Here is a 23712-nt window from a genome sequence, read left to right as displayed (position 1 = left end):
TAAAAAAAGTGATCTTCAACTAACTCAAGACTTTCACTGTGCTACTTTCAGCATGTTTTTGATGAAAAATACGTTCATATATATTCAAAAATCCTGCAACTTCCACGTCACAGAAAATCCCTTTACTCAAATTGGAAGTATCATTTCTTAAACAGTTTCAGGGCCCGGAAATCGCCTTCTTCAATTAGCCAGTTGAACTGCCAAGGAAGACAACCAAGTGGCCTGTGAAATTATCTTGTAACCCAATTCCAGGACTTTGGAATCGAGTCTGAAACTACGGCATAATTTCAAGGGGTTAACTAGTCATCGGAGCTGCACCTTGAGGAAACCTTTATCTGCCTCTGTGCAGTTTGCTTCTGCTTTCACCAGCCATTACACTCTGCTGGCAAGAAGTGTGCTCTTCCCAGCATCCTCTGCTCCAGCGCTGGTGGCCTGTGAGCTCCAGCCATGAAGGAGAAAAAAACTTTAGCGATTTACAGCTAAGTTCTAGTTCTGGTTCAGATCTAGATGTCGATGAAAACGATGGTGAAAATCTACATCAGATTTGTATCACTTCATTATATTACATTTTTTAAAGCTCATCCTTATTTGTCTATTAGCTACAACTAGATATCTGCTCTAATGCAAATTTAACACTGCTTTGTGTCATTTTTGTGACACGTTCAAACATTGCTCTGTTGTTTGAGTGGCCTGACATGTCAACTTCCTGCTCAACCAATTGCTTGAGTTTGGGGAGGGACTAAACATTTGGCCGAAAAAATGGCATACAGTCATTATTTTTGGTGCCATTAGTGGCACACTGAGGCTCATGCCAACATAAAACCAAAACTGCATGGTCTTGATCTTATACATGAAGTAATTTTGTGCATATTATTCCAAATCTTTTTTCAAAATTTAATACCATGCAATTTCTCAACGAATACAAATTAAAAGATAATGGTGCTTCATGTTGTGTTTAAAGATATAGTTCACCCATAAATGAAAACTTGCTGAAAATTTACTTATACCCTCCGGCCAACCAAGATGTGAGTTTGTTTCTTCATCTTGTTTCTTCAGATTTGGAGAAATTTTAGCATTACATTACTTGCTCACCAATGAATCCTCTGCAGTGAATGGGTGCCGTCAGAACGAGAGTTGATTAAAAACATCACAATCATCCATGATACTAATCCTTCAATTATGAAGCGAAAAGCTGATTTTTTTTTTTTTTTTTTTTAATACAAATATCATTTACTTCAGCACACCATGCACTTCTCCCTTGATTTTGTTTTAGGTGATTAGTGATTAACTGAATAATACTTTATGCTGTTTTCTAAATAATATTAAACAGCTATTTCTGAATATTTTACATAATTATCATTTTACATAATTATACATTTTCTCATCTAATCTTTTTTAAGCTTATTTCCTGTTTCCAGTTGTAATAAAAAATATATAATTTTATTGATCCGTCCTAAAATAAACCAACATTTGTAGATAAAGATAAAATTATTTTTCATGAAAATATTACAAATTACATGGTGCTTTTTCAGAATTCCTAAGACACTGACTTTATGCATGATAGAATTAGACTTCCAGCAAACTGAAAGCTCTCAGTCTGGATCTACAGCCATTCTGACACTTCTGTAAAAAGCTATTAAATTCTAAGTTATAAAGCACATTCTATTCTCAGTCCATTCACAGCTGTTTCCTTGAACTCTGCACCCTTTGTAAATAAGAGTAATATGTTGCATATATGCTTATTTCTGTAGTGTGCTCACCTTTCAGCAGTTTCATTGGAAGGCCACAGGTGTCACAGTCTGTTGTTTTGTGTCATTCTGAATAGGGCTGAGTATGTCTTCTCCGACCCTCCTTGAGCTCCTGTGGCAGGTCATCGGCGGCGCATGTGGTTTGTATTAACGAGCACCTCCAAATTAATTAAGTGACCCCAGGCAAGTGCAGGGCCACACGGTCCTTTCTGCACTGTCTTACATTTGAAAACATGTTTCATTTCTTTAAAAAGCTGTACGCACATTTGCAAAGAATTAAAGGCTGTTTTAACCAATCAATAATTGAATCAAAGTGTTTTGCTGCAGGAGATATAACTGCAGGAGGACGCTGTGTATAAATGGCACCACAAAATCAGTCACAAGGATCAGGAAACGCTGCTCTTTCTTAATTCAGCCTTGTATTTTGTTTCGGGACAGATTAAATGAATCCAGGCACACCAGGTCAGATAACAAATGTGGCTGTAAAATATTGTTTAATAATATACTGTATAATAAAGATTGCTAAGGTGTTGTTCATTCCAAATTCAAAGCACACCGAGACAGCCACTGCTGCATGCTTGTCATCAAATATAGTTGCGTTTGGTAGCAATGCATTATTGAACTGAATTTCCTCCATTTAAAGACTGACCAATAAAGTTTCTAGACTGAATATTCAGATTATATAATTATGAAGTTATCAACCTACTTGACTGGTTGATTAACATAAGTCACACTGTCTAATGTAATTTTTAATATTTGAAATCAAATAATTTGATCAAAATATTCCAATAATATCAATAATAATAATAATAATAATAATAACAACAACATGGCTGAACTTTAGCATTATTGAAGGATGTTTATTTTTGCAATGACTTTTAATTTTAACCGAAAAGCAGGTAATTCCTTTTTTTTTTTTGCTTTTAATATTCCAAGTGTTATTTTTCTTTATTAAATCAATGTTTCAAACAAACAAAACATTATACTGTTAATTTTGATCAAAAAAAATTATTATTTCTTTTCTTTCTTTTCTTTCTTTCTTTTCATCCCTTAAAACTCACAAAATCCAGTTTCTTAATGACATCATCCTCCAGGAAGTGCCTTTTCTTCTTCTTCTTTTTTTTTAAATTGATTGATTGATTTATTTGATTGATTGAAATTCTTAAGATCCTGAATTTTTCCCCCTTTATCTTCAAGATATTTTCCATCCTGATTTTATTTTTCTAAATCCCATTGAAACTAACAAAAGCCAGTTCCTTAATGACATCACCTTCCAGGAAGTGTAATCATTTTTGGTGGGAGAGAACCAAACAACAGAAACATCTGTTGGTGTTAACAATAAACTAAAATAATCCTGTGAAGTTTCAAGATACACACTTACATAAATGTGTATCGTGAAACATCTCATTTAGTTTAAACAAGCATCAGAAAGTTCTGCTTTCGACATTTCCCATGCCAAAACTCTCCAAAAATAGCCAGATGTTGAGGCTTCTTTGAGTGTAAATTCAGAGAGTCCAGTTAAACTGTGATCTCCAGATTCATTTCCCACCACAGCTCGAATTGTGCTGGTCCCACAATTTGACTGACAGGTACAAATCTGTGTGAGGTGGAGGGCGCCTCCATCATGGGCTGCAGCAGATGGTTGAAATAATTAACATGATGCTGTTCTCATCGCAGGGGAAATCAGTGGCATAGAGATCATGCCGCTGCTGCTTTAACACAAATACAGTGAGGAGTTTAATGCTAACATTAACTGAAAGGATTCATGAGGCATATGGGATAGTGCTGTGATGATAAGAAATGCACCGTCATAGACTTACAGGAAAATACGTATTTCAGTGGTGAAGATCAAGCTGATAACTGGCACCAATAATTAAATCTAAATGGTAACTTCTCAAGAATATCAACCTGACTACACAGGTTACACTAATGAAAGTCATTTATAATGGTTCGCGCAAAAAAAATAAAAAAATAAAGCACGTTTTTTCTTTTCACACTGCAAAATCACTTTAAACGAGGTGTGTGTGTGTGTGTGTGTAGCTAAATATATCCACATCTGCCTCCAGCACATTTAAATATGATTTACTGCCGTCTGAACTTCAGCATCAGCATCAACGGTGGCTCTTGAAGACGCAAGGCTGATTTTCTGCTGTATGATGCCACACCAACTGGCATTATGGGACTGGCTGCTCTCCAGAGGAGGTGACTGTGAGTGTGTGTGGGCGCTGTTAGACAGCTGGAGGAGTGCATGAGCATCAAGGCCATGCATTCATGTCCATCTGCTTGAAAAGAGATGGAAGGTCTAGTGTCGATAATGATGAAATTAATAAAGGCCAGAAGATATGAGGAATCAAGCTGCTATGATATGACGTTGTAGGTGACCTAAAAATGCGGTGACATCTAAATCGACTGGTTTTATTGAAGTGAAATATATTAATAAGAATTTTAATATGGCAGAATGAACCAGACTGCACCAACCTTACCAAGTCATTTGTAATTATCTTTCTATTTTTTCTTCCTTTTTTTATTTATTTATATGGCACATTTAAACACAACTTGACCAAAGTGCTTCAAATTACAAACGTATACAACAAGACAGCAGAGCTATAAAAACAAATAATTAACAATAATAATGATTTCAATAGATAAATACAAAAACATTTCATTGACCACAAATCGATCAAGGAGATGAGATTTAAGCATAACTTTAAATGATCAAATTTCACTTTTTAAAATAAAGGTTCTTAGGTTCCAAAGATTTTTGCAACCTCAAAACACTCCTTTGGAACCTTTGTCTTTAAGAGTAAATGCCATAGAAGACAGTTCTTAAAATAACCTTTTATTTTTCTTAGTGTGAAGGACATTTTAATAATGTAAACATAACATACATCATGTTTCTAAATATGTCTGGCAAAATATTAAATGTATTTTTTTAATGTTTTATATATAATATTTCATTATAATATCATAGACATGACTTTAAAATCCATCTACTCTAAATATTTCAAGAGTAACATTTTCTTGTATTGTTTGAATTATTAATCAATTCATATTTTTCCTGTATTTTCAAGATCCTTTTCATCATTGAAATGTTCTTTGGGGGAAAAAAGGTTCTTCTACATCATTACTGTGAAAACACACTGTATATTTTTAACAGTGACTGTCAAAAAACAACCATTCAGTGAACGGATTCTTTTTTATTTCTAGTGTGCAGAATATTAAAAAAATCTAAAAAACTAAAAACATCTCTATCTGTGCAATGGAAATATGTTAAAGGTTCTTCGTGGAACCATCAATGCCTATAAAGAACCTTTATTTTTAGGAGTGTAGGTAAATCCTCCTTTTACTCTGCAGGATAATTTCTCTTAATAAGTATTTTGCCTAGACTAAAAACTGAAAGCTGCCAATTATGATATTTTGGATCCTCAGCGTGTGTCCTGCATTGCTAATGTCGATAGTGTGAGATTATTTTATCATTGGTGTTGTGTGTGTGGCGTTCTATAGAGACACAGTGTGTATCTGAGTATAGCTCCAGCATTATCAGTGTGCCATGTAGCCGCTGGTCATGGCACCGTGCCCCCTCCAGCATCCGCAGCGTGCCAGCAGATGTCTGTGAGCGTGCCCGCTTCTCCACCCTGCCAGCGCCAGCCCTCTGCCCAGCAACACACTTCTGCTCCACACCTTCTTCTCTATGTACTCTTTTTCTTACCTTCTTTTCTGTGTTATTCTTCCATCTCTTTGTTTTCTTTGCTCTCATCCTCTCCTCTTTTCACTGCTGATTTCTATCCTTCCATTTTGAAGCTCGTCTTCAGTTTGTGTTTTGTTCTCCAGGAGCTGAAATCAAGTAAAACACACACAGATGGAGGTTAAAAATCATTTGACATTCTGTGAAAGAGGACTTGGTAAATAAAACAAACTGTTAGAATGATGATAAGAAAGGAGTTCATTTTTTCTTGACTTTGCGAGGAAAGACAAAAATTTGAGGGAATTTGTTTGTGTGTGTTTTACAAATGCAAATATGAGCCTTGTTCTTATCTAATTTTTATTATTTACTATTTCAGATATTCATACCCCACTGTCAATGATAAATGTAATATTTACTGAATCTTAAAGATTTATTTATTTTTCTAAGATTTGTCTTTCTAATTTCTGGGTTTTTTAATATCTGTTACTTAATTAAAAGGTTAAGATAATTATATGGAAATTATCAAGATTGTCACAATTATCTATATCTGGTTAATATAAATTATTATTAATAATAATTATCATAAGAAATCATAAAAGGTATTCTATGTGAAATATTATATTAATTATAACAGAAACAGTTCCAATAGTCAGTATTTACCCTCGTTTTAAGAATCATTTAGATGTTGCATTAAGCATAGTTTGTTCCTGTTGTCGTAACTATAAAACTCTATTTAAATAAAATAGAAAATAAGGGATAATTAACATTAAGTATTGGATATTTACAGACAGACAATGCTGATAAACTATAATACGTAAATGATCTTTCTTAACTCTTGTTTTCTTCTAAGCAGTGAAAATGACAATGTACAAAATGCTAATTGGATTAGTTTTAATCTAATAACCTCTTCACACATGCACTATAAAAAATAAAAAGGTGCTATTGTTACCTTAATGTGTTTTTTTTTATACCTGCCCTGACCCATAAAAATGACTTTTGTTGCTGTCAGGTTGATTCAGCCTTATTAAATGACATTTCTGACTTATTTTAGATGTTACCATTTGAAGCAAATTATTTTAGGTTACCTGACAAAACATTTTTTACACTGCAGGCTCAAAGAAATGGCAGCAAGAGCTGTGAAACATTGCAACACTCACACTGTACAGCTTGTGAAACAGCATGTAGACCCATTAAGAGAGAACCAGATTTTCTAGAGTTACGTAACTGACGGATTTTAGGACAACAACAATTGTTCTGCACTTTTAATACCTATTTAATCATAATCTATCAGCACTAACTGAGTACAAGACATCTTATACCTGATGATCAGCGTAAGTGTGTATTGCATGGACTACATTTTTGAGAAACAGCTGAAGAAAGTTATTTTGTTTAAACAAGTCAAAATGATAATCATAACACAGGTCTAGCGCATTTGGTAATGCGTTGGTATAATGACATCATAATACAGGCCTAATCATTTTTAATGCATCTTACAACCAAATGATCAACATCTTTATTTTTTATTTTTATGTCCAGTACTGAGCATAATATCCTCCCCAGGGGATATATTTGCAGTCTTCCTTTCCGTTTAGGTTTGCGAGGATAATATTCAGTGGATATCAGTCAAAAACAGCATATGAACTGGCTGTTGGCTCTGACAGAATAATTGCATTGAAATACAGCTGCACGCCATTTCTGCAATACCTTCATTAAAAGCTGCCAAGGGAGGAAAATACACAGAATATCGAGTTGATTAATCTATAATTATTAGATTACAAACGGCCGGGCGCAGTCCACAACAGTTGCGGTTAATTACATGCTTGCAGGGAGCACTTGCGCCCTGACAGATGTAACAATAACTGCATAATATCACATTTCTGAGCCGAGCTGCCAGTTAATCAGAGAGCCTTATTCTAATGCGCCTAATATAACTGTCTGATCCATAGCGTTTCATATAAAACATCTGAACTAGAACGTTTGGATTTGGTGCTATATATTTCTCAGTTGTTCTGTAGCGTGTTGGTTCTGGTCAGTACAGCCTCAGAGGCAGCAGCACAACACAACAAGAAAGAGACGAAAAAATGCATCTGTGTGTATATTTTCTCAGTGAGGCTGGGTGTAGACAGCTCTGAGAAGTGAATCTACATCTGCCAGCCTCCATGCAAATAGCACCGCCATCCTTAATGGTGAAACCTTCGATGAAAAACAGATACAAATATTAAATATTCAGGCGTCCCTTTCACTCAGTATCAAAAGGCTCCAGATGTGCTGGGCCGGAGTTGTTATCGGGCGGCCAAACGACAGGCATTGAATTCATTCCTCTGAATTTCAGACCATATAAAAGTGTTTTATACGATGCAAATGAATGGTAATTTTTGACTATGGAGGAGAAACGGGTGGCTGCCAATAAACCCTATCATTTGGGACTAAAAGTCCACAAACGGGAGACACTTTGGATTCGCCTTGCCTGTCTTCCCGCGTTAGATGCCTGAGATTGCCGCGAAATTAATCCATTTAACAATCTGTGGCTTAAAATTTAAGGATTTCCAGTTTTTTTGGAATATCAATAAGTTCCAATTGAAGAGAGAATTCTTTTGCAATTCAGGCATGTGCGGGCGATAACGGAGGAGTTGGCATGGAAGGCAGGCAGAGATGGATTAATTATGCAGGGAACATGGAAATTCTGCTTATCAACGCTTAGCAAAGGAGCCCAGCTCACATAATCAGAAAAACCAGGATGAAAAAATATAACAATGCGGTGGCACCTTCCAGCTCATCGTCTTACAAGTTAGATTCTTCCTGTAATTAAAAACTAACATACAATTATATTCATATCTCATAGGCAGACTATGAGTGGTTATGTGTTAAATATCAGCAAGGGGTATAAAGGCTGAGGTGGGGGTATTTCAAAAACACACACACCGTTTTACACAGGGATGGAGGTCTCTTGGGACGGATGGAACTACTTAGGAAGGAAAACTTAAATTATCATTTAAAAGCCAGGGAAGACAAAGCTAACGGAGCTCAGAGATGCCCGTTTATTTACTGCTGGCAAGCAGGGAGGAAATGTATGCTTTCAGTTCACACTTATCACGGGAAACTTTAAAGGGAACGTCAATGGATAGGGTGCGCAAATCCCAACAGAGCATGTTTGATTCCGGCACGCGGACCTTTGGAGGTGTTTTCACTAACGCGATAGGGTGAATAATGCAGAATGATGGGTCATTTCCACTTTTTCGTTTAGAAAACTGGGATTTTGCAGCAACGCTCACAAAGCTCTTTGTTCCTGATACCGTTTGGTGTTGGCAAGGAACAGGAATAAGGTGGCGAAGCTTAATCCAAAACAGACCCTGATTTCTGCTGTGTTTCTTGCGTTCTGTTGAAGATACCTCTGTTTCCTGTTTTGTTGTCCTATCAGAACTGCTGTGTGAGCCGGAATGACTATTACAACTACAAATGCAAGGATCATGGAAGTTTCAGCAAACACCAGTAGCTTTTAAAAGAGACTCCTTGCAAATACATTTCTCACGCGTGACCCTTCCAAACTTTATTTTAGCAAATAAACTAATTTAAATGGTGGAACAAAGCATTCCCACAATGTTTTGTGAGTTTCTTTGACCCAATAGCTCTAAAAAATGTCTATATTTCATTCACCTGGAATGTTGGTTTAAGTTTCTTCTCCTTCTTCTTTTCTGGAAATGGTGTTGAGCGCAACACTGTAAAATAATGAACAAAGACAAATAGTGTAAAGCTGAAGGAATTCAAGTTCACCAAAAAAGCACAAATCCTTCAGTATTTACCCTCATCCTCCCATGCTGAAAAAGAAATTATATTAAATATCAGTCACTTATAGAGGCGATTTTTATTTTCAGCAGCATCAAATTTTAGCATTTTAAAATATAGAATTAAAGATATTCTTTATGCATATTTTTTTGTCTATTTGTAGAATTATTCATTCCTTTTTTCAGTTAAACAAGTTTACAAGTTTACAAGCTTACATTAAAAGCACTGCAACACATGCTTTTTTTTTTTTTTTTTTTTTTTTGAATTTCAGCAAAAGGGATTTTCAGTGAAAACATTTCAACAACATAAACCTGAGGTAATTAAAAAAAAAAAAAATTGTGAGGAACTAACCAAAAATGTAACTCCTTTTGGAATATATAAGACTTGGAAAATAGCAAACTGAGCCCTTTCGCTTTCTGACCACGCTGTAAAAAATTACCATGAATTTAATGGTAAAAGACTGTAAAAATGCAACAATAAAAACCTGTTACATGGTTAATGGTAAGTTCCCCTACTTTATACAGTGAAAAATTGCATTGCACATTACATGTAATTTTATGGTAGTATACCATTTTTGGAAGTGAAAAGACTGTAAAAGAATTTACAGTGAAGAATTCCCTGCGTTACATTTTTTAAATTTGCCCTTTTTTTATAACTATGTTTCTTCTTAGTTTTTTTCTTATCAGTTGTGTACATTAGGGTTGTATGTTACATTGAATGTTCTACGATTAATTTCAGTTTCATGTGTGTCACCATGATGGTGTTTAGTGTTTGTGAGTAACACTGTGCACCTTCTGTATATGTTAATAATTAAAAGCTGCTTGTGATAGGCTTTGCTTCATCATGTTTCTCATCACCACCTGCTTTTGGTAGTGCGTTGGTATCTTAACATTATATCAGTTAATGAAATTGTAGTATTTAACTGTAAATTTAAGTTTAAACCATAAAACATAAAATGGTGCTACCATACCTTTTTTACAGTAAAATTCTGGAAACCACAGTTGCTGTTTTTTTTTCATAAATTGTGCATAAATTTTGCATAAATTTGACAGATTTTTTTACTTTTTTTTTTTTACAGTGCATTCATTTTTTTCTTGAGCATTCAGACGACTTTCCAAAATACAAATTTTGAGTTGATCCAGTTTATCTTTAGTGTTTCTATATCTGCGTGCATCTGCATTTATCTAACTCTCGTATAGCTACAGTACACACACATCAGTCACCGGCTGCAAATCTCAGTTTTTGTACTGAATTGAATTCTCTTGCCCGCTAAGATGTGCCTAAATGATCTTCCACCTTTATGAAACACCTCACATCTGCCTCTTTTGACACAGACCAACGGATGAAAGAAACCAAGGTTAGGCGAGACCAAATCTCCTCAGTTCATTTGCAAGATTCCCGCAGCTTTGACGGATGTACTGCACCTGTTGCCGATGTCTCGATTCCATTTTTTGATCTGGACACTCTCTGACAAAGGGCAGAAATGGAGGCAGAATAAAAAAAGAGAGTGGATGAGATCCTTATCGAAAACTCTCCACTGGACAATGAATTTTTCTCCACCATTCAAATGTATCGGCGAATGCTTGAGCGGTTCATTTCAGCCGATCCCATGGGGCGACAATGGACCGGAGAAATGAGTGATGCTATCTCTCTCTTGATGTCATTTCCCTGATCCGCCTCATCCTTTGGCCCTGTGTACCTCCATTAATTAGAAAGCAGAGGAAATTCCACTCATCAGCTCTTGGCTTTCTGCTTGTCTACTATCTGAAGACCTCTTTCCACTGCTCAGGGAAGCCAGAAGGGAAAAACATGCATCTGTTTCGACCCTACAGTACTTAGGCTTCAGGAAGGAAATGGCATTTAAAAATATTCATTAGAGTATGATAAAAATAAGAAAAAATAAATGAAGTGATGAAGCTTTGCTTGGTTCTCCTTGACTGGAAGTTTGATGGTTCACTTAAGAGGGTGTAAAATGAATAATTAATAGTTTCGGGTTAGTCTTGTGCATAATGTACCAAAACACCTAAATCAAAATCTTTCAATTCTATACAGACAGACACAGATTTCAATCACTATAAAACAGTGAAACATTATATACACATATTTAATAATATGTCACTACATATAATATAACAAATATTTTTAAATATTAAAGTCAGTATTAATAAAATAAATCATTTACAGCTGTTCCGTCTAATTAATGCTAATGCCAAATATTAAAATATTTAATAAAAAAATAAATCACCTAACATTTTTAATCGAATTAAAAGCACCCCACTTATTTTCTTAAATAAATACAAACATAAATAAATAAATAGTTGTAATAATACAATGTTTGGGAGCATATTCACCCAAAATACTTTGGAGGAACAAGTATTTAACAAAACACAAAAATCTAAATAAAGAAAACGGGAAAGAGTGTTCCTTTTGCAAAGCCACCGGAGGGTGGAGGAGGCAAAAGTGTCATAAATTTTTCAAAGCGGCAAAGATAAAACGACCAAATTTTCCTGTTGTCTCTGTGTCTGTGAGGACGCTCAGGGGCAAAGACCTGCAATTAGCAGATATGTGGGTGGGCATCTTCGACTGCATCGAAGCATGTTAACACAATGACTGTAGATGAGTTTACCGCGAGTCTGAGTCTTAGACGTGTCAGTCTCCTGTCGTCAACGCTGATTAACCATTTTTTTTGACCACTTTTTATGAAACTTTCATGTTGCTTTTGATGTTTTTTTTTTTGAAGCTTGAATGCTTCAGTAACTAATAAATGACATGGAAAGTCATGCATGAGGAGTAAATAATCCCAGAATTTTCATTTTTGGGTGAACTATCCTTTTATCCCCTGACGTATGTTCTAATAGGAGATGAATCTGATCGCGAGGCCTCCCCGTCTCTCTCACCCTCCCGCACAGGTTCATGACTGAGCAGAAACGGAGACGCTTCATCTGTGAGATTAGCTCTGGCAGGCTGGCCGCTGGACATGGACTTCTGGACAGACTTAGTTCTGGGTATAGCGATCCATTCGCAGATGACAGATGAAATCTGTCTCCTCTGGCTGGACGTGTATCCGCAGGTGATACATGGTCACAGATAATAGGACACAAGGTGGACGGTGGGGGATGGAGACCACAGGGCCCCTGATCTTAGCAATGCTGATGTCACTGCCACAGGTGGTTCACTAACTCCGCCCCTAACCTCCTAACAGCAAATCACACACTTACAACCTATCCTCCGGTCATCCTCACCGAACATGCATTGTGTGTGTGTGTGTGTGTGTGTGTGTGTGTGTGTGAGAGAGAGAGAGAGAGAGAGAGTAAGAGCAACTCACAGAAGTTTTATCTCATCCCCATCTGTGTGGTCTCAGGCATGATGATTTTGCACCTTGGCCACATGAACCTTCATGCCATCCTGAACTAGAAAAAAAAAGAGAAAAAGCGAGAATGGTAAATGGACTTCATTTATAAACACAGTGTTCATTTTAGTCCTATTTTAGGGTTAAATTAGGCAAAAAAATACCCATTAAAGAAACAATTTCATCCAAAAAAAGTCATATTATAAATAACAATACATTTTAACATCTCTAACATCTCATTTCTCATTATTTTGTAAATAAATATAGAAGTTGTGAAGAAAAGAAAAAATGAATGACAACATGTCTGGACACATGGATGTATATAATAAATTTATAACCATACTAATATATATATATATATATATATATATATATATATATATATATATATATATATATATATATATATATATATATAATTCAAATGTATTATTATTTCATAAACCTTGCTAATTTATTATTGAATAAGTTATTATTATTATTATTATTATTATTATTTAACAGCCCTGGAAATGTATTTCTATTTGATTTATTGCCTGATGTTTTTTTTTTTTTTTTCACTAAAGACCATTTGACTGTGAACAGACTTTTAATTTTTGAGAACAGGCGAATCTCACAAAACATATTTCACCTCAATATCAAAAGCTAAATTATTTTTATAAAAAGCAAATTAATACTATTTTAAGGAACTTTAATGATACAAATATATTGAAAACTGTAACTGAATTATAAATATATATTTATAATATAATATAGATAGCTTTAAATACACTTTCTTTTCGTTTTGGGGTGAACTAAGACCTGGACATGTGTTCATTAGATTCATCTCTGAACTCATTATAAATCTGTGAACTATTCCCCAGTATATTAGCTTTATGTTGCATTCATTCATAGAGCACTGTTCTATCAATGCTAAAAAAAAAAACAAGAAAAAAAAAACTAGTAAATGTTATTAAGCTATCTTTTTCCATTTTTAATACACAAAGATTTGTTCAATTAAGTAAAGTCAGCATTTTCCCCAGTGTTTCTCTCTCTATGAGCTGATCAGCCCTGGAGGCCTGTAGTGTAATATAGAGAGCTCCAACTCTCCGCTCTTTATTTATCTTATCACGGCAGGACACCTGTGGAAAGGGTGAACACTCAACAATTATGTGTTTCTGCCGTCGAACTAAAACACTGAGAACACTCTCAGGAAACCCATGGAGAAACCAGCGGACTACAGTTCACTGAAGTTAGCGAAAGAGAAACCTAAATGTTTGGTTTTAACAGTCAGGATCAAGGCCTGAGAATGAAGAGCAGTAGTTTTGGAGACTATAAAAAACACACAAATACATGACAGTTCAGGCAAGATAGTCTCAGTGTGTGTGTGTGCCAGACTTCAGGATAATGAAAACTCTTGCCACGTGAGTCTTTAATGAGAACACAGAGATTTAATTTCATCCACATTATAGTCGATTCTGTAGGGGAGAAAAAAAAATTAAAAATTCTATAACTTCGTATTTAGATAATCCTGAGATTTTAAATATGTGGTTTTAAGTAAGGTCAAAATTCCAAGCTAATGCTCTATTCACAGGTTTTTATTCAAATGCTCTGGTAGTACTGCTTAATTAATTTCCATAATCAAACACTTAATCAGCTTCAGAATCCTAGGCAATGATACAGAGAATTCTCTATAGTCCTATTTCTCTATTTCTCTATAGTCCTCTATTCTCTATAGAAGTTCCCTATCAGAAATGAAAATTTTTCAGGTTAAAAAAAAGAGAGAAGGAAAAAGAGTGAGAGAAATCCAAGACTTTAACCCTGACTCAAACTCATCAATATATATATATATATATATATATATATATATATATATATATATATATATATATATATAAATGAATAAATAATTAAGTAGGGCTATTAAATATAATAGTAATGTGTTGCTGATCCAGTGCTAAAGTTAATTGGCTATCAGCAGATGAAGGAAAAATTCAACCCACTTAAATAATAAAAAACTTTCTGAATATCCACAATAATATCTGCATTTGCCCTTTAGTTAGAATGAGAATGTTCTCATTTATTTGGCAAGTGGTACAAGTGTGAAACAAGAACTTATTCTGAACAGTGTGATAAATGATTACTTAAAAGTCTGTTTTCGAAAGTATTTTTCTTTCTGTTGCGTTGTGTTTGTTTTGGTAGGACTGAGTAACACCGGTGTAGAGTCACGCTAATGGCCTTTTTAACGCTCTGCTCAAACCTATTAAAGCACCAATTCTTTGACGACTTCCTTCATTTCTGATGTGATTTCCTCCCTGTAATTACTCTTTTCGTTCCCCTGATTATCAGACAATGTACCTGCAATGGAAATATAAGACCTCGACTAGCCATTCCCCGGACAAAAACAAAATTTAATTTGATGTGTCTGGCTGTCAAACATCATTGTTGAAGGGATGCAATTAAGACAATATGATCTGTTTTTATTTTAGTGTTGGAACTGGGACATGTGGAAGCTTTATGATAAGCAGTGAAATAAAACTGGCCGCTATCTGTAACGGTGACTTCAGTGACTTCCAGCACAATTAACGGTGCATTGGCGGTGTGGAGATTGCTGGACTGCCCCGTTAACGCAGGATGCAGATGTGATAGTCCACAAGCCAGGTGAGGAAGCAGCCTTTTCTGTTCCGTTCCGGAGAAATTAGATACTCCAAAAAAAAAAACTAAGAAAAAAATTGTACTGTCATGGTATGTTTAAATAAAAACAAATACATAATAATAATAATAATAATAATAATAATAATAATAATAATAATAATAATAATAATAATAATAAAACAGTAGAAAAGTATGTTTTGTTAGTGTAAAATTAGCTATTTTAGGACATTTTTAAACAGTTTTGTCCCTAACAAACAAATAAAAATAAGTAGAGTAAATAAATAAATAAATAAAAATAAATAAAAACAGATTACCATGGTATTTAAAAAAAAAATAAAAAAAATCTAGGGCCAATTTTGTCCTGTAAGTGTAACAGCAGCAATCACATGGCATTTGTAATAATATGTACATAATATTTTTTTTATTTGCCTACATTGTGTATTTTAACAGTGTTATTATTAACCAATCATTATTGCCTCATTATTTTTTTATATAATGCATTTTAAGCCATTTTAAAGGCTATTGATGGCTTAGGTCTGTTTTTATAGCAACAACAACAACAACAAAAATATTACAGTATATTAATACTTTGTAAAGTTTGGGGGATCGCAAATCATTTGAATCAATTCGGGAGTTCGGAGTGGGTTCACAAATCATTTGAGTCAGTTCGGGAGTCCGGAGCGGGTTCGCGAATCATTTGAGTCAGTTTGGGGATCGCAAACCATTTGAATCAGTTCGGGAGTTCGGAGCGGGTTCACAAATCATTTGAGTCAGTTCGGGAGTTCTAAGCAGGTTCGCGAATCATTTGACTCATTTTGGGGTTCGCGAATCATTTTAATCAGTTTGGGAGTTCGTAGTGGGATCGCGAATCATTTGAGTCAGTTATGGGGATCGCGAATCATTTGAGTCAGTTTGGGAGTTCGGAGCGGGTTCGTGAATCATTTGAATCAATTCGAGAGTTCGGAGCGGGTTCGCGAATCATTTGAGTCAGTTCGGGAGTCCGGAGCGGGATCGCGAATCATTTGAATCAGTTCGGGAGTTCGTAACGGGTTCGCGAATCATTTGAGTCAGTTCGGGAGTTCAAAGCGGGTTCGTGAATCATTTGAGTCAGTTTGGGGATCGCAAATCATTTGAATCAGTTCGGGAGTTCGGAGCGGGATCACGAATCATTTGAATCAGTTCGGGAGTTCGTAGCGGGTTCGCGAATCATTTGAGTCAGTTCGGGAGTTCAAAGCGGGTTCGCGAATCATTTGAGTCAGTTTGGTGATCGCAAATCATTTTAATCAGTTCGGGAGTTCGGAGCGGGATCACGAATGACGAAAGATTCGCGCTCATAAAATTTCAAATTGGCCATAACCTTTAATTCGTTGCTGCCAACTGGGGTGGCAGTAGGGGTGGCAATGCTTTTTCCTATGCCACCCTGGTAGATCCGCCCCTGGTTATTACAAAATATTTATATTTTAAAAACATAGCTTCTTTTTTTTTTTTTTTTTTTTTTTTTTGCTTTTTATTCATCAAAGTATCCTAAAAAAGTATCACATGTTCTGAAAAATATTAAGCAGCAGAACTGTTTCCAACTTTGATAATGAATCATTAGAATGATTTCTAAAGGATCAAGTGATAATGATCCTAAAAATTCAGAATCACAGAAATAAATGATAATTTAAAGTATAATAAATTTAAAAACAATTATTTTAAATTGTAATAATATATCACAATATTATAATTTTTTCTGTATTTTTGATCAAATAAATGCAGGCTTGATGAGCAGAAGAAACTTCTTGGTCTATATATATATATAGTTATCTTCGCATGTTCATTATTCATATAAACCAGTTTCAACAGATGGCAAAAATGTAAAAAATAAATAAATAAAAATGTTGCAACCTTTATACTACTTTGTGTCTTTCATTTTTTCTTTTTAATTGTTTTTGACAGAAGATTTGCCAGATTTGTTACCAGGGAAACCGCTAACAGCAATGCTGTCAGATCTTCCAACATCAGTTGATAAAGGAAGCAGAGGGTCATTTCATTGAGAAGTAGAGGATTATTTAGAAGAAAACAACCATGCAAAAAGTAGGTTGTGTTTGTCAAGACTGCCTCGCAACAGCTGAATTCATTCTCATTAGAGCCATTCGTGCAGCTTCCACAAATCCCAGGTGGCCTCTTTTATTTTGACTCCTGCGCTGTTAAGGTGTTGAGATGCAAATTTGTCTCCCATTAAAATCTGAATGCTTGAGTAAAAGAGGTCTCCTACAACCTTCACACGGCTTCATGAACCCTCCCAATCCATTGATCGTGGTTAACAGGCATTGCATGATTTTTCTGATGCATTTTTTTGTGGAAAGGGAAAGTGACTGTGATTGACAAATTGCCTGTAAAGAGGACAGCATTACTGTAAGGTTTACAGTATTTAAACTCACCGTGTATGACAGTATCACTTTCCCAAGCAATTTTACTAAAGTACATTCATCAGGATCTAAAAATCATCTAAAATGAATATTGGTTTCCTTTACTCACCCATGTTTTTCATACGTCAGTGGTTTTATTCAGAACCCTGTTCAATTTACAAAAATGTGACTCACTGAGCACTGTACTAAATATTTTCCAGCATGAATCCTACAGTACAGCAAGATCAGTTCGATTCCAGAGCTAATGACTCTATTGAACCTTTTCTTTTTAGTGAAAAAATAGCAGCAGAATAAAAGAAAGACATTTTTTGTTTTAAATCAGATCCCATTAAAAAAAAAAAAATCTTCTCTGCCACTGTTGGGTTGTTGTGCTATTTTGAGCAAATCCAGCTTTTCTCAGACCCAAACTATACAGTATGTGACTGTCAAAGTGTTGGGTGTCCCAGCAAAGAGAAATGAATGGAGTTCAGGCGGCAGAATGAGTTCTTGTGTTTGGTAAGCGTCTGTGCATGCCAGAGCGCAGATGGACAGCTGTGGGGGACGTCTGTGTCTCTCACACTTTACTGCGCAGGACTCTCTCTTTCTCTCTCCCACCACACACAGAACATACGCTGTACCTGCAGCTTTAACATTCATACGCAGCGCTCTGATTGATTGTGTTGACAGATTAAAGTGTGACTCTGTCACTCCAGATGTTCGGAAGCACTGATAATTGTGTTTCAGTTCAGTATTTCAGTGTAATCCTAATAGATTTGAATTAGGGCTGAGCGGTAATATTATATCATGATATGAAATATGAATCCTTTGATCACAGAAGTGGTATTCATAAAAGTTGTATAGCAAGATTTTAATAATTAATCTGCAATAATGATTTTTGACTAATTATTTAATCGTTTATCTAATATATTATTATTTATCTTATTATTATTATTATTATTATTATTATTATTATTGTTATTTTCTGCCTTTTTCACTTTATTTCACTAATTAGACCATTCATCTGCAATAATGATAAAAATCAAAACATACTGTAGAGCATTTATTTTTTGCAGGAAAATTAAGAAATATACTTGTAAATTAAAGTACTTCATCTTTTGATCTTATTATGTTCTCTTTTGGAAGCAAAATATTACATAATGATATTATTATTAATAACGATTATATATATATATATATATATATATATATATATATATATATATATATGTGTGTGTGTGTGTGTGTGTGTGTGTGTGTGTGTGTGTGTGTGTGTGTGTGTGTGTGTGTGTGTGTGTGTGTGTATATATGTTTATTTTATTATTTCTTTTTGCAAGAATTTAAATGAAAAATAAACCATGGAGTAATGCAGTTTTTTTTTATAATCTTGAAAAAAACTTCACATTATGAAACACTGGACTAATACTAATGGAAAAACTAATAGTGTATTTTGAAATGGATAGATGTGAATGGAAGAGCAACAGTTAAAACCCCTACTTTTCACAGAATCAATTCCTGATCAGTTCCTGAAGTTCCTGGACCGCAAACAATGTATCATGTTGATTTAATATCTAAAAGACTGTGCACTTCACCTTCAAAGAGCCTTGTACACAATTTTCTCTTGATCTTGATCTGATTCTCTGTCCATTCTTCCTGTTCTGGACTGGATTGGGACAGCCGGGCGGATCAGACTGTAGAGCGACAGACCTCGTTTCTTCACCAAACCAGTGGTTATTCTCCTTGTCCTCTGAGTTCCCTGCAATGCAAATCCCAGATAGAAAGGGTTGGAAAATTATGCGAAAACTTGGGAGGAGAAAGTGGCTCACGTCTGTTTGCCGAATTAATCGCTTTCTAAATGGCTTCGGGCCAGGCAAAAGTTAACATTTGCAGTTTCAAAGGTTTTCAGCGCTTGCAATGAGCCATGAAATTACTGCATGCTGGTGAAAATGGCAGCTGATGAAAAGCCCACGGAGCAGGTCCCACAGGCGGACAGGCAGCATGGCGCGGGAGGGGAACGCAATCGCCCTCGCCTGCCCAACAGCCACATGGAGGAAGAGGAGGCAGCGAAGGTGCTGCTTTCTGCAAATCAGGCCACCTGCTCTTCATCACCCAACTGCATGAAAATACCTATCAGAGATAATGGTATAACTTCATAAAAATTATGATTACTTTTTTTTTTGCATCATCATGCAGTTCTTACAGACCGCAGTCCAGATTGACCAGAGGCTGGCACAATAAAAAACATTATTATAATAGAAATAAATACATAAAATATTCCTATTTACATATGAATTGTACACTACATTCCAAGTCATCTAAAGCCATATGATAGCTTTGTGTAAAATTATATGATAATTTATCCATCATTTTTACATCTACTGCAGCTCTCAAATTAAATATAAGCCATATGACACATTAGAAAACATTAAACATCACTAGTTCTCAATCGACTAGCAAAGTCATGAAGTCAAACAGGATTTGATTAGAGAGATAAAGATTATCAGTCAAAAATGGAATACACTTTGGATGTTCTTCACACAAAACATTATAGCTTCAGAAAACTTGTAATATAGTGCACCTTTATTATTAGTTAAAGTACTCTTTTGCCCTTTTTGTCCAAAGGCTGATTATTTATATATAAACATTTGTTTGTTCATAAATGACCTGATCAGTCAGTCAGATTGACGGATTCTTGCAGACTCTTGTTGTACACTTTTCTTTTCTTCAGTTTTCTTGCTGCAGGTAATGACCCGTCCATGACCAATTACCCTGATGTAAACAACCTAGGCTTTTGTTCAGCACACACACATTCAGGAGATGCCTGCAAGGGAAAAGGAGGTGCAGCTCCATGAAATATTAAAACACACCGTGCCAAGAGTGAAGTTCCTCTCCAGTGAGGAGGTGTGCGGTGCTATGCAGATTGCCTGCTTCCACGGGTGTAAATATTCGGATTGATTTTAGACATGTCGAAACCGACTCTGAGAGACGCCTGTTAAGCATTTTGTCTGAAAAACGAAGCGTTTTATTAACGGGACTGCTTTTATTTTGGAGTGTCTGGATTGTTGACATCCTGCGGGATGTTTTTTTGGTTTTATTGTCAACACTCTGACTATGCATGCCAATTTATTTTTAGCTGCGTGTATGCGTTTCTTTGTCTCGGTATTAACATTTGAGAGAGCTATGTGCAAGATGAAGTAAATATTCAGCATGGTTGGATGTGCATAAAATTTAACCCAGAGGAATCTTTCTATAGAGATTATGTTCAAACAAGTCTTTATCATGTCATCCTTCTCACAGAGGGCTAAAACTGGAATGACATATGGAGTTTTTGCTAATCTAAATTTTACTAGGATTTTTTTTAGTAAATAAGTTTTCCATGAGCTTAATTGAATATCTCCTTCCTTCTGTGCTTTCCTAACACACCTTAGAAATGAACACTCATCTCAGAACTCCGTGTGTGTGTGTGTGTGTGTCTGTGTGTGTGTTGGGTGACTTAGATTTACACTGTCAGTTCTATCTGAGCTGAACGTGTCACATGATGCCAAAACTGGATGTTGCATCTCCATTTAAGTGGCTGCTTTACCAGTCAATAATGATAATACAAGCTTTTTCTGTAGTGTTGCATACATTTAAGTCTTAACTACATCATCCAGGTCCAAGAAAGAGTGTTAAAGCTGTTCAATAACTGCAAAATAATTCATAAATGGCCTAAAATTGCTCAGTTTTTACTATGACCTATGCATTTTAATCAACTTATTCACTAAATTTCATACATCAAATGTGAAATTAATTTGCGATTACGAGTGAATTGCATGGGAATTCTTGCTGTTCCAGACTTTACCTAATGCTGCTAATAGAGTTTCAGAGTATGTTTATCTAGCCATTGGAGTATCAGTGACATTTAAATATGTTATGCCTGGAACAAAAATCACTAATATGTTATTGTTAAGTCAAACTGAATGTGTTGGATGTTTATAAATGAGCACTTAATTGATTAAAGAATGCATTAGTGCTTAATGCGAGTTGTTAACTTTCCCTGCACCCTCATTAATATGAGCCCTATAGGGATTGCAGAGCTGCTTTTCAGCGTCCTACTATTCCCCTTTCCTCCGTTTTTTCTCCTCATGCAACTCTCATTTTCTGAGACTGATGACTGACAAAGTAATTATTCACCTGCAGATGGGAAGTTGAGCAGATGATTAACAGATTAAAAGTGTTCCCCCCTTCATTATATAAAGTACATTTTTACACAATTCATATCTAAATGGATTCTTTTTATTCAACTCTTTGTTCAGATCTTAATTTTAAACATTTATTAATTCATATTTTTATAATAGTTTTTATAGTTACGAGTGAAAGTCAGGGACAAGGGTAAAACTATAACATTTATACATAAGCAGTAACAAATTATTAATTCATGAGAAGAAGTTTGAAGGCAGCTTTTTAGTTTGCCTTCATTTAATTTTGTGAAATATAAGGTTACAATTTTGAATTTTAAAATCCAAATACAAGAAATATTAAACAATTATATATAATTTTATTTTTTTAGCTTCGTCTCAGAATTTTTATATTTAACTAGTGTGTGTGTATATATATATATATATATATATATATATATATATATATATATATATATAAAACATTATAAAAATACTTAACTAATCTTAAACTATAAAAAATCAATAAAAAAATTATAATATTAGTATTAATTAAAACTATATATTTAAAACTGTAATGACCTTAACAAAGAGTGAAATAAAAAATCATCAATCATATTTTTTATTTATATACATTAATAGAAAAAAGTACAGAAAAAAGCTGTCTGAAGATACTTCAAAATTCTTAATTTCTGCTCTATGAAGAAAGAAAAAAGGTTTGGAATGACATGAGAAAATGATCAAAGAGTTTAATTTTTGGGTAGGCCTACTCCATAAAATGTTTTTGTAAATATCGGCTTCCATCAGTTATCTATTGAAATGAATAGAACTGGAAGCACACCTGAAGAGTTTAGCTCTCCCTGTGAATGACAAAAGCTCACAGATGTCAGCATGTTCTCACACACACCTCACTGATGTGAAGAGCGGAGAAATGTGCAGCGATGACAGTCCGAACCCGAGCTCACTTCGCAGAGCAACAGCATGCTGAGCAGCCAAAGAGCAAACAACCCAGCACTTCCGCTCAGGCCTGTTCCCTGCGGAAGACACCGGCTCTGCTACTGGCTCCTAATTACCATCGGCTCTCCAGAACGTTCCGTGGCCTCTCCATCTGTCCTCTCAGCAATGAGCAGAGAAGCTCCAGTCACCTCATGTAGTATTTAACAAATGGAAGGCTGCCACCCGACTCAGCCGAGGTTCATGCACTACAAGGGGGCAACGCTCCCTGCCTGGACGGGTGCACCTGGAGCCACCTGGAACCATCAAGAGCAAAATCAAGACAATATTAGATTGTCAAAAAAAGTAAGATTCATTTTTTTTTTTAAAGAAGACTCTTAAGCTCACCAAGACTTTATTGCTGCAGTTTGGGGATTAACTAGTACTTTCACAATTAACTATTATTAACTATGACTAAAATCCTAATTTGCGGCCCAAAATGAAAATTTATGTCAGTATTTACTCACCATCTTGTTGCTACAAACCAATATGTATTTATTTCTTTTGTTGTATGCTTTCAAAATTATATATATTTGACTGAAACAATCAATATTTTTGCACATTGTTTGGTGCAGCCAAGTTTGAATAAATTACACACATCACCATTATATATTTTTTTATCTTAATAATTTATCTGATCCCACTTTTTAGGTTTCTATAATTTAACAGCCATTTAAGAGCTTCTTTCCAAGATCTTTAACACTATACAGGCCCATAAACAACCAGTTTTCAACTAAATGAGTACTAAAAAAGAACCTTCCCTGGTCTTGCTGTCTACAAATCATTGGTACACATTATTCTAAAGAAATAAAGTTTGTTGAAATCTTGCTCTACCTGAAATGACTTTCCTTTCTGTATGACGTCATCAACTTTTACATCCACTTTTTTTTACTTATTTTAGTCTCACCCTAATTTTTTCTTGTTTAATATCATAAATATGTAACATTACAGAACTCAAACAAGCTTTATTTTGATT

At 35.0% G+C, this 23712-nt stretch overlaps 1 long non-coding RNA gene across 1 annotated transcript; it reads right to left on the bottom strand.

The window, feature by feature from the left end:
* Positions 1–5111: 5111 nt before the first annotated feature.
* Positions 5112–23008, bottom strand: LOC113072947 (uncharacterized). Its single transcript, XR_003280413.1, has 7 exons — positions 22651–23008; positions 20251–20407; positions 19518–19713; positions 19179–19342; positions 12542–12626; positions 9088–9149; positions 5112–5582 (listed from the first exon to the last, which is right to left on the bottom strand). It is a non-coding gene; the product is annotated as an uncharacterized LOC113072947 (long non-coding RNA).
* Between the last annotated feature and the right edge of the window lie 704 nt (positions 23009–23712).

Source organism: Carassius auratus, unplaced genomic scaffold (genome assembly GCF_003368295.1).
Source record: "Carassius auratus strain Wakin unplaced genomic scaffold, ASM336829v1 scaf_tig00011088, whole genome shotgun sequence".
Taxonomy (NCBI): Eukaryota; Metazoa; Chordata; class Actinopteri; order Cypriniformes; family Cyprinidae; genus Carassius; species Carassius auratus.
Note: the sequence above shows the minus strand (reverse complement) of the source record. Positions and strands in the feature narration are given on the sequence as shown.